A 12,066-nucleotide genomic window follows, 5' to 3' on the forward strand; every position below is an offset into this window, starting at 1 on the left:
TGGACACGAGTTTGTTCAGACTCCGGGAGAGAGTGAAGGACAGGAAAGCTGGCATGTTGCACTCCATGGGGTTTCAAAAATTTGGACATGACTGAGAGACTGAACAGCAGCAACGATGGTGTCCTTATCATAAGATATCTTTGTGATGCTCATGATTTCCCTCTCCCAAATTACATGATCTTCTCTGGGTATAAAAATTTTCCCTTTTCCATTAATTTCCTTCCATTTTTCAGACCTAGTCACCTCCTGAAACCTGGATTACTCCACTGCTTCAGTGTCATTCTGAATACAGTTTCTGAGTACTGAAGAATGCTGCCTCTAATTGTCTCTTATTGAGAAATCGGTATAAATCTTCTCATTCTATAATTTATCAATACCAGCTAGAAGCTAGGTATAATGTACTATGACTGCAAAATACAAATGCTCAGGATATAATTTTATGTATGATCACAGTTTGTTTAAATTGTTAATTTTGTCAAAGTTATTTTCTCCTATTGTACTCTTGCTACTTGAAAACTTACCTCTGCAACAATGAATACTGAGCTAAATCAAGGAAAGGAACTGTTAGGAAAATGGTAGCAATAGTTTGATTATTACCACAACTATTCATTATATATCTTTAATTCCTTCTTAGTACTCTCAGAAATGGGTAAAATTATAATTACTTTACAATTTGAAAGTTAGAAAATTGATAATCTGGTAACTTGCTCCCTAGAAGTTAGTAAATTGCAGATTAGTGTGTGTAAATCTTAGATTTCTCTCTTAGAATTGTTTAGAATATCTTTTTTTTTTTTTTTTCTGGACAATTATATTCTTCTGGTAAGAAACCAGAGGGAAAATGTTATTGATTTCAGCATCAGTTGATTGAAATTGATATTATCACCTAAATATTTTTTTTAAAAAGTATTGTTAACTTATGTTTCATAGAAACAAAAATAATAATCAACAAATATGTATTTATGATATTGCAGGTACTTTGTGAATATGGCAAGGAAAGAGCAATCTCTTTTTAATTTCTTATAAGGGCACTGATTCAATTACGAGGGCCCCACTCTCATGACCTAATCTAACTCTGATTATTTCCCCATCTAAAAATTCTATCATGTTAGGGGTTAAGGTTTCAACATATGAATTTGAAACAATGTGGAAATACAAACATTCAGTCCATAACAGGAAATCTTTTTTTTTTTTTTTTGACTTGGCTTTATAGAACACTACTAGAAACAAGAATAAAATATATACATTCTTTTCAAATGCACATGGTTAATTCACCACGTTAGACCAACTGTTGAGCCATTTTAAGAAGTCTCCATAAATTTAAGATTTAAATAATTCAAACTTTCTTATATGAGAAAAACAGAGATACAGGAGTTAGAACACATGGCAATTATTTTCAGAATCCAGATGTTTTAATTTTTTTCAAAGCAAGTCACAGAAAAATTGAACATTCCTAGATTTTCAAGATTCTAACTTATGATTTTAAAATATCAGTTAACATTAGAATGCCCTTCATTTCTCTACCTTTATGTAATTTATATTTTAGCAGCATGCTTCAAATATGTATGTTATTAGCTCAGAGGTAAGGTACAAAATTTATATGTCATACTTTCAAATGATCAGAACCAATCTCAGAGGATACATTTGTTTTGGTGCATATGTTCCATTTCATTGATTTTCAAATATCTTTGAGTGTATTTCCTGACATTTTGATATCAGCCGCTTTCTTTTCATGCATTTAAGTCTGTTGGATCATAGAAAAAGCAAGAGAATTTCAGAAAGAAACATCTACTTCTTCATTAACTATGTTAAAGCCTTTGACTGTGGATCACAATAAAATGTAGAAAATTCTTAGAGATAGGAATACCAGACTTAAAGTGATGGGAACACCAGACCACCTTACCTGCCTGCTGAGAAATCTGTTTGCAGGTCAAGAAGCAACAGTTAGAACCAGACATGAAACAATGGACTGGTTCAAAACTAGGAAAGGAGCATGTCAAGGCTGTATATTGTCACCCCGCTTATTTAACTTATATACAGAGTACATCACATGAAATGCTTGGCTGGATGAAGCACAAGCTGGAATCATGTTTGCTGGGAGAAGTACCAGTAACCTCAGATACGCAGATGATACCACCCTTATGGCAGAAAGCAAAGAGGAACTAAAGAGTATCTTGATGAAAGTAAAAGAGGAAAGTGAAAAAGCTGGCTTAAAATTAAACATTTAAAATGCTAAGATCATGGCCTCTGCTCCCATCACTTCATGGCAGATAGATGGGAAAAAAGTGGAAGCAGTGACAGACTATTTTCCTGGGCTCCAGAATCACTGAGGATGGTGACAGCAGCCATGAAATTAAAAGACACTTGCTCCTTGGAAGAGAAGCTAGGACAACTCTGAACAACACATTAAAAAGCAGAGACACAACTTTGCCTACAAAAGTTCATCTAGTCAAAGCTATATTTTTACTAATAGTCACGTATGGATGTGAGAGTTGGACTATAAAGAAAGCTAAGCACCAGAGAATGGATGCTTTTGAACTGTGGTGTTGGGGAAGTCTCTTGAGAGTCCCTTGGACTGCCAGGAGATCCAGCCAGTCAACACTAAATGAAATCAGTCCTGAATATTCATTGGACGGACTGATGCTGAAGCTCAAAGTCCAATGTTTTGGCCACTTGATGTGAAGAGCTGACTCATTGGAAAGGACCCTAATGCTGGGAAAGATTGAAAGCAAGAGGACAAATGGAGAACAGAGAATGAGATGGTTGGATGGCCTCACCGACTATACAGACATGAGTCTGATTAAGCTCTGGGAGTTGGTGATGGACAGGGAACTGAATTGAAGTTTGTACCGCTAGAATGTTGTTTGTCTCTTTCTGTAGGAAGGAGTCTGCACACTAACAGATCACAGGTCCTAAATTCTTCACTATCTAGCATGCTGCTCTAGACATAAATAATTTTCTAGAATAGAACGTGCCCAAGGGATTGATTCAGAGATACTTAATAAAAGACCTCCTTGAGTTTAAACAAAGTTGAAGGGAAATAATCACAGAGTTGATAAATTAGTGGCATAAGGAATATTACCTAGATCTATGTCATTCTATCTACACATTAGTGAGAAAATAATTAATTACCTTTATATGGAATGTTTGATACATTCCATATAGCTTAGGAATGAAGGCAGACAGAAACAGAGGGCATGGATAAATAAGGTGTATTTAAAGAATATTTGTTTTCCTGAGGTTTTTAAATAAGAAAACTGTCAAAGGTTGAGTCAGCATCTGCTTTAATTGATAAAATTTATCAATTGTGCTCTGTAGTGTAGCAGTTATAGGTAAAAATTCTCTGGTGCAATCTACATATTTTAAAATTTGAGTTTTACCAATTACTATCTGAGGGGCCCTCCACGAATTATGTACTTCAGCTTCATCTGTAAAATGTAGATGAGAGTAACTGCTTCACAGAGTTCTTATGAAGATTTAATGAGTTAATATATATAAATAGCTTAGAATAGCATTCAGAACATATAGTAAATATTCTATATGTGTTGTATTTATTGCTGAAACATAACTGATCAAGCAGAAGTGAGGAAATGAATAGTTTATCATGGTTGGTTAAGAACAAAGCAGTTTACATTAATAAAAACACAAATAAGAACCATGATCAGCTGGTTAAAACAGTGTAGATAAGATTTAGTTATAAAGTAGGGCACTTTTGTCTATTAGAGAAATGGGCTGTGCTAGTTGAGAGGAAGAGAGAGAAACATAGGGGAAAAGAGAAAGAGGGGAGGAAAAAAATAAAAAACTTGGTTTCTCATCTGTCTGAAGAAGTTGACTCATGGGATTACATGGATGATGATGACATCATTGACATTCACCTGTGTGACATTTCTATTAAAATAAAGAAATAATTATATATGTGGATAAATTTGTACCTTGAAAACTAGATTAAGATGTCATCTATATGTGAATAGACACACACCTGTTCTCAGCATTTTCTAATCCACAAATGTTTTAGATCATTTTCTACAAGAGGTCAACACAGAATTTAGTGCAAAACCCATGGAGACTGAATGGCTGAAGGATTTTTTAACAAGTCACCCAGTATCTAAGGCAATAGCTTTTCATTAACTGATGAATTAAATGTAGGACACTATAGTGCATTATCTTCCCAGGTAGCTCAGATGGTAAAGAATCTGCCTCCAAGTCCAGGGTTTGATGCCTGGGCCAGGGAAATCCCCTGGAGAAGGGAATGGCAACCCACTCCAATATTCTTGCCTGGAGAATTCCATGGACAAAGGAGCTTGGCAGGCTATAGTCCATGGGGTTGCAAAAAGTCAGACACAGCTGAGTGACTACCACGTTCACTTTTCATAGTGTATTAAGTAGAGTTCTTTGTGCTACACCATATATTCTCATTGGTTATCTATTTTATGCATGGTGTCAATAGTGTTTATATGTCAATTTCAATCTTCCAATTCCGTGGCTGATTCATTTTTCTCTAGAAACCAACACAACATTGTAAAGCAACTGTACTCCATAAAAAGTTAATTAAAAAGTAAAATAAAAAGCTTAGTAACTCAAAAAATGAATGTATGACAAAGACCACTAGTCTTACATTCTTCAAATATGCAAGGATGATTCTCACCCCTATCTCAAGGAAGAGATAATGTTCTTGCTTTACCACCTTGGCTTTCATGACAGTGATGGTTTCAGAGGCTTTTATTTGGCTTTCCTTGGTATGGAAGCCCTTATCAGGTAGACCAAAGATGTATTGGAAATGTGACATAAACCACCAGTACTGCTATCCTAATTATGCATTCAGGGATCAAAAAGTAACCACTGGTCAAGCACCCTCAGTCTAGTCTTACATGAATAGCTAACTCATTAGATATCAGTCACCCCTTGAAGGGTGTACCTTGGGTCAGATAACACTTTTCAGTCAAGACACACTCTGAAAGGGTGGCTAGCTGCTGAAGTTTGTCTGCTGAGAGCACCCCCAGAAATTGGGGCAATATATCTGCATCAAAGCTTTCAGCCCATAAGAAAATGTGCACTAGTTACTTTATCAAGCTAAAATGACATTTTAGAAACTTTACTTCATTCTCAATATACTAAGATATTAAAAATATTTGTACAGCAAATGTTATCTTCTGCTCTTGTTCCTATTTATTATTTACATAGTATCTGAATTCTTAGTGCCTGACATTCTAATTTATTTTTACTTTAAATTATTTGGAGTTTCAGTTCAGTTCAGTCGCTCAGTCGTGTCTGACTCTTTATGACGCCATGGATTGCAGCATGGATATGACCTCATGTTTAAATATACAGAAAAACTCTTAAGCCAAAACCTCCAAACTGTTAACATTTTTTAAAGACTTCCAATCCAGGTCTTTAAAACAGTTTTATTTTTACTAGTACATTTAATAACATCACTGAGGATTTGTTTGTTTTACGTAAGTTGATTAAGGAATTTACTTTCCATTGTTTGTTTAAGTTAAATTAAAAGAATGAACCAGAGTAGTTTAAAAGACCCCTCACCAAAGAAGATGCACAGTTTGCAAATAAGCATATGAAAAAGTGTTCCACATCATATGTCATCAGGGAAATGACAATTAAAACAATAAAATACCACTACACAAATTAAATTCTAGAACACTGACATTATCAAATTCTGACAAGGGTGTAGAGCAACAGAAACCCTCATTCACTGTTTGTGGAAATATGAAATGGCACAGGCACTTTGGAAAATAGTTGGCAATTTCTTACAAAACAAAACATATTCCTACCATATGATCCAGGCATTGGAGTTCTTGGCATTTATCCAAAGGAGCTGAAAACTTATGTTCACACAAAAACTTACATGTAGATATCTATGGAATCTTTATTCATATTTGGAAGCAACCAAGATGGACTTCAGTAGGTGGATGGATAAATAAACTCTGATACATCTAGACACTGGAATATTATTCAGTGCTAAAAAGAAATAAGCTCTTAAGCCTTGAAAACACATGAGAAAACTTCAAAGCATTCTACTAAGGGAAAGTAGCTAATCTGAAAATGCTACATACTGTGTGCTTCCAACTATATAACATTCTAGAAAAGGCAAAAGTATGATCAGTGATTGCCAAGGGTTGTGGGGAAGAGAGGAATAAATAGGCAGAGCACAGAGAATTCTTGGGACAGAAAAACACTCTATGGAATACTAAAATGTTAGGTACATGTCCTTATACATTTGTCCAAACCCAGAGTGTACAGCACCAAGAGGGATCCCTGGTGTAAGCTATGGATTGCAGGTGATTATAATGTGCCAATGTAGGCTCATCAATTTTAACAAATGTACCAGTCTAGTGGGGGATGTTAATAGTGAGGGAATCTATGCATATGTGGTAAATACCTGTACTTTTTTTCTCAATTTTGCTGTGAACCTAAAACTGCTATAAACAGTCATTCTTTTTAAAGAAAAAGTATTCCTCTACAAAATATATAACAAATTATGCTTTTAGTTCATTTCTTTTGAAAGTGACTGTTATTCAGAATCATTTTACAAATTGGATCAATACACAGTGAGATGAGATATCTCTTCTCTATTCTTTATTATAGATCTATTAGAAATATTTCATTATTTTTTTATTTAGTACTATTCAAAATTGTTTAGAATATAACTATCATGTTATGTCTAGACCATCGCTATCATAATTAAGGGATTATAAAATAATATGCTGCTTTTAATTTTTAAATGTGATTGGTCTAATACAAAATCAAGGCTCTAGTGAATCAAATATTCACACATGCACATACACTATTTATCTTTAATTTTATATTATTTAGGTTTGATGTGAGCATTTGAAATGAAAAGCATTGCACACATGAAGTTTAGGAAAATTAAATTACAAGTTCTGCTTGGGGGATATATAATGTTATATTTTATTGTAATGTGTCTGACATAAATTCATGTTATCTATTTTATAGTTCTTTATTCTGAATTTGAAAAACTTTTACTTACCCAGTATTCCTCTCGTATTATATTCAATAATGAGAAGAAAGCAATGATTCACTATTATTTAAAACAATTACTTTTCTAATAATTCAATCCTCTCAAGTTCACCAAGAGAATTCTTTTGACCCGTCTCTTATAATCAGTGACATATAGATATCTGTGTATTCTTCCCTCTTAAAAATCAAGTTTTCTCTGTGTAAACCTTCATCATCTACATAAGGAATTAAATTTAAAACAATCTCAATACTATTTAACTTTATAAAGGAACACACTTTCAGGATGCCTGTAATACATAAATGTGTATAATTTAGTAAACAATTTTATAGCCATAGAAATTCATTCACATCACAAAATCATAAAGTTAAAATACAACAAACTTAAATGATATAAAAATTTAACCATACAAAGAAGTAAATACACACAAAAGTAAATACAAGTACACACATATGTATGTGATTGTTGTTTTATGGATGTTTGTTACTGGTCCTTACTTCTCATTACAAATATGAACTAGACCTTAAAAATACCCTCATATTATAGAAACTTGAGAGTGAATTTTATATGTATATTTATGAGTTTTTAAAAATGTGCTTGATTTTTAGAAATTTGAAATATGTATCTGTACAAAGGCAAAGATTTTATGCTTTCATGGTTTAGATAACATCACCAGTACTTAAGAAAGGGTTTGGCATATAATTCACTATAAAATTATATTTGGAATAAACTCCAGTATTCTGGCCTTGAGTATTCCATGGACTATATAGTCCATGGGGTGGCAAAGAGTTGGACATGACTGAGCAACTTTCACTTTCAACTTTCATCTTAATAATAAATAAATAAATAAAGTATGCTTCATACACATACTATCTAAAATGAAGGTACTGATGCAAATTAAACTGCCAATTCTCAATATTTACCTCTAATAACTGAATGTTGTCCAAAACAATGATTTATATTTTGGACTATGCTGAACTGTCACGTCCATAAAAATTTTTTTCCACAGATTTGGGGTTCTCACCTACTCTCTGAGGGAGAAAATTACTTATCATTATCCTACCAGGTACAAATTAATGCTTTATAATGTGAGCTTTATTATACGTGCTCTAGCTTCCCTGGTGGCTCAGATGGTAAGTGTCTGCCTGCAATGCGGGAGACCAGGGTTCGATTCCTGGGTCAGGAAGATCCCCTGGAGAAGGAATTGGCAATCCACTCCAGCACTCTTGCCTGAAAAATCCCATGGACGGAGGAGCCTGATAGGCTACAGTCCATGGGGTCGTAAAGAGTCGGACACGACTGAGTGACTTCACTTTCATACATGCACTAGATTGTTATTAATGGTTTTCTTTCAAAGTAAAATAGCATATTAAAATTGATACATTCCTTAGCGGCATGAGAATAGTTCAAAAAACATTAAAAAGAAAAAACAAAATCAATGAAATAGTTTGTTGACTGCTTAAAGGAGAAATTAAAAGCAGTGGAGGATTTACCTCTATAAGGCTTCAAGATCCAACAATACTCTTAAGGAGATTTTGCCCTACATTAAGAAAATATTAAAAAAAGAAGAAATATGGTTTTAGGAAAAAAATTGTAAGTTAGATTTCAGATGATTTGACTTGAGAACACAATATTCAAACAGAAGTATCCTGCAAGAGACAGGAAGCTTCAGCTCATGGTAATAGCCATGTGGAAGGTATAAGTGAGGGTCTCAATTTTATAGATATGGTAATTAAAACTCTAGAAATGTGTGACATCTTCCAGAAAGATTATATAGAAAATGGAACAACTTTTCATGAAAAATGGAAAATGTTTTGAAGTGTTTAGAACTCCTAGCATGAGTAACAAATGAACAAGAGAAGTCTGATAAAGTAACAAAAGCCAAAGAAAAACACTTTCAAATATGATATAATTAACTTATGGAAACAATGGCATCCTTACCAGCCCCTCCTTAATGTACCTTTGGGACAAATAAAAGCATTATAGGACTGACAGTTTTCTGTTCGGGGAAGGCAATGGCAACCCACTCCAGTACTCTTGCCTGGAAAATCTCATGGACGGTGGAGCCTGGTAGGCTGCCGTCTATGGGGTCACACAGAGTCGGACACGACTAACGTGACTTAGCAGCAGCAGTGGCAGTTTTCTGTTAAGTCAATTGAATATGTTTTGTCAATATTTCAAAGTTTTATATTTATGTAAATATAAATATAAACAGTGGCTTAAAGACTGTGTCAAACTGACATATCTTAATAGTATCAATTAAAAAATGTATGATTATAAATATGCAACACAGAATCATAATTCAAAAGATTTTCCAAGATTCAAAATTTCATAGGAATCTTAAAATATGAAATATTGAAATATTTCTGCTCTAATACACTAGTGAAAAAATTCAATTTCAAATATTATCTCCTATATCTCCATTAGGATGTTTGCTTGGTGTTACTGATTGAGCTTCCTTCCTGGGTCTGCAATAAAGAATCCACTTGCAATGCAGAAGACCATCTGAAATGCAGAGACAGGGTTTCAGTTCCTTGGTCATGAAAATCCCCTGGAGAAGAAAATGGCAACCCACTCCAGTCTTCCTGCCTGAAAAATTCCATGGACAGAGGAGCTTGGTTGGCTACAGTCCATGGCATCACAAAGAGTTGGATACAACTGAGCACACACATACCTTAATGAGAATTAAAAGTTCATGATTTCCCTCAAGTCCTCACCTATGCTTATTAGTTCATATTCATACTCAAAATAACATACATTTTGTAACAAAGCTTTAAAAATTCTAGAATAAAGAATTCCTGCGATCAGATATAAGCCAATCTTTCTTAATCAATCACATTAGGCTCATTGTTAGTATTTATACCTGGTAACTGTTCTGAAGTTGATCAATATTTTATTTCTTATTGTTGTGAGCATAAGTAACTTTAAGTCATTGTTTAGAGACTTCCATAATTAACCACACAACACTTAATGGAATGTTTTAGAGAACATAAAGAATCTGTCGTATTTTCCAAAACTGGTGTATTGTGAGAAAGAGTTGAACAAATGTTTTGAAATTTCAGTAGTTTTCTGGTACTTAAAATAAAATATATTGCTCTATATTTGCATTTGGTGCCAAGTAGGAGTTAAATATGGAGAAGGCAATGGCATCCCACTCCAGTACTCTTGCCTGGAAAATCCCAGGGATGGAGGAGCCTGGTAGGCTGCAGTCCATGGGGTCTCTAACAGTCAGACACGACTGAGTGACTTCACTTTGACTTTTCACTTTCATGCATTGGAGAAGGAAATGGCAATCCACTCCAGTGTTCTTGCCTGGAGAATCCCAGGGATGGGGGAGCCTGGTGGGCTGCCGTCTCTGGGGTCGCACAGAGTCGGACACGACTGAAGCAACTTAGCAGCAGCAGCAGGAGTTAAATAAAACTGAAAAAGCCCTATTTAGCATTCTTGTAGAGTTCAACAAGAATCATCTTGTTATTTTCTTTTAAGGACAATGGCGAAAGTAAAATGAGTGTCTTTAGAAATCTGGGAGAAAATGCATCTTAAAATGAAGCGTTCATTTAAGAAAAGGCAGCAGCATAAATCCTCAAGGCTAATTGTCCTGAGTAGCACTTGAGTCGCTTAAGCCACCTGGAAATTCAATGGCTGAACGCTTCACTGCTTCTGCCACCCAGTGGGCAGGGCTGAGCCCGTAACTGAGACTATCACCTAAGGACTGAGAGTGCTACACCTCTGCTCATATCTTATCTTTTCCCACTGATAAGTGACTAACCCCATGTACTAGGTTTATATAGCAGGACTCAAGTGGTTAAACAAATTAAATTGGTGGTGGCCAACATTAACTGTTTTTAATACATGAATTCCAGATGCATTTCTCCTTAACAAGGAGGAGACTTCAGAGCCAAAAAGATGCCTGCTGAACTTCAAAAGGAAAGAATAAATGTTGCCTCTAGTTCAAAGCTCCCCCTAAAGTAACTTAGAGCAGTCATTTCAGAATATTATGTATTAAAATGATGGCAAACAGGTAGAATTAAGTCATCTCGGTTCAAATTCTTATAAAAAACACATATAGAGCTTATCCACTCAAGGTATTAACTAAATTCATTAAATCACTAATTCATATTACATTTCTTCATCAGTTTACCTCATTACATTACCTACAGGTATCATTCACGTTTAAAAAACAGGTAAGTGGAATATAAACAATTGGACCAAATGGGAAAATACCACAACATTAAAGAAAATTCAGTGTACAGCAGTAAAGTTTTAAAAGAGGAAAACATGCTAGAAAAAATGAATAAAAAACATGATACATTATAAAATATTAATAAGTAAGTATTTTTATTTTTTTTCCATTCCCATTCTTTTTTTTTTAATTTTATTTTATTTTTAAACTTTACATAATTGTATTAGTTTTGCCAAATATCAAAATGAATCCACCACAGGTATATATGTGTTCCCCATCCTGAACGCTCCTCCCTCCTCCCTCCCCATACCATCCCTCTGGGTTGTCCCAGTGCACTAGCCCCAAGCATCCAGTATCATGCATCGAACCTGGACTGGCATCTTGGGGGGAAAGTACCTATATTTTATTATTATATATTAATTATATATATATATATATATAAAATATAAAATATATTATATTTTAAATAAAAATGAAAGAAAATTCCAACAATTACTAAGTGATTTGGTGCATCACACATCAATGGGATAACCAAATATCATATATCAAAATATCTTACAGATATAGGTACTTTCCCCCCAGTAACATATTTTTTTCTATATTTGAGGAAGCAATTTTGTCTAGGGCAGCAATGTGTCCAGTTAAAGTAAAACCAAGAACAAAAAAGGAGCAATTTGACCAATTCAAATAAACATACACATTTAAATACACAGCCTTTGCTCTCATGACTGTATATCGCTGAGCTTAGTCACTGACTGTGGAGAGGACTGGACTGTATTTCAAAATGAACATTCAAATTCATAGCACCTATCAAAAGATTCAGCAACCTATCAACAAGAATAATGCACCTACCATCCCAACACTGTATGAAGCGAGAGGACAGGAGACAAGGGCA

This window comes from Bos indicus x Bos taurus, chromosome 12, assembly GCF_003369695.1.
Source record: "Bos indicus x Bos taurus breed Angus x Brahman F1 hybrid chromosome 12, Bos_hybrid_MaternalHap_v2.0, whole genome shotgun sequence".
NCBI classification, from domain to species: Eukaryota; Metazoa; Chordata; class Mammalia; order Artiodactyla; family Bovidae; genus Bos; species Bos indicus x Bos taurus.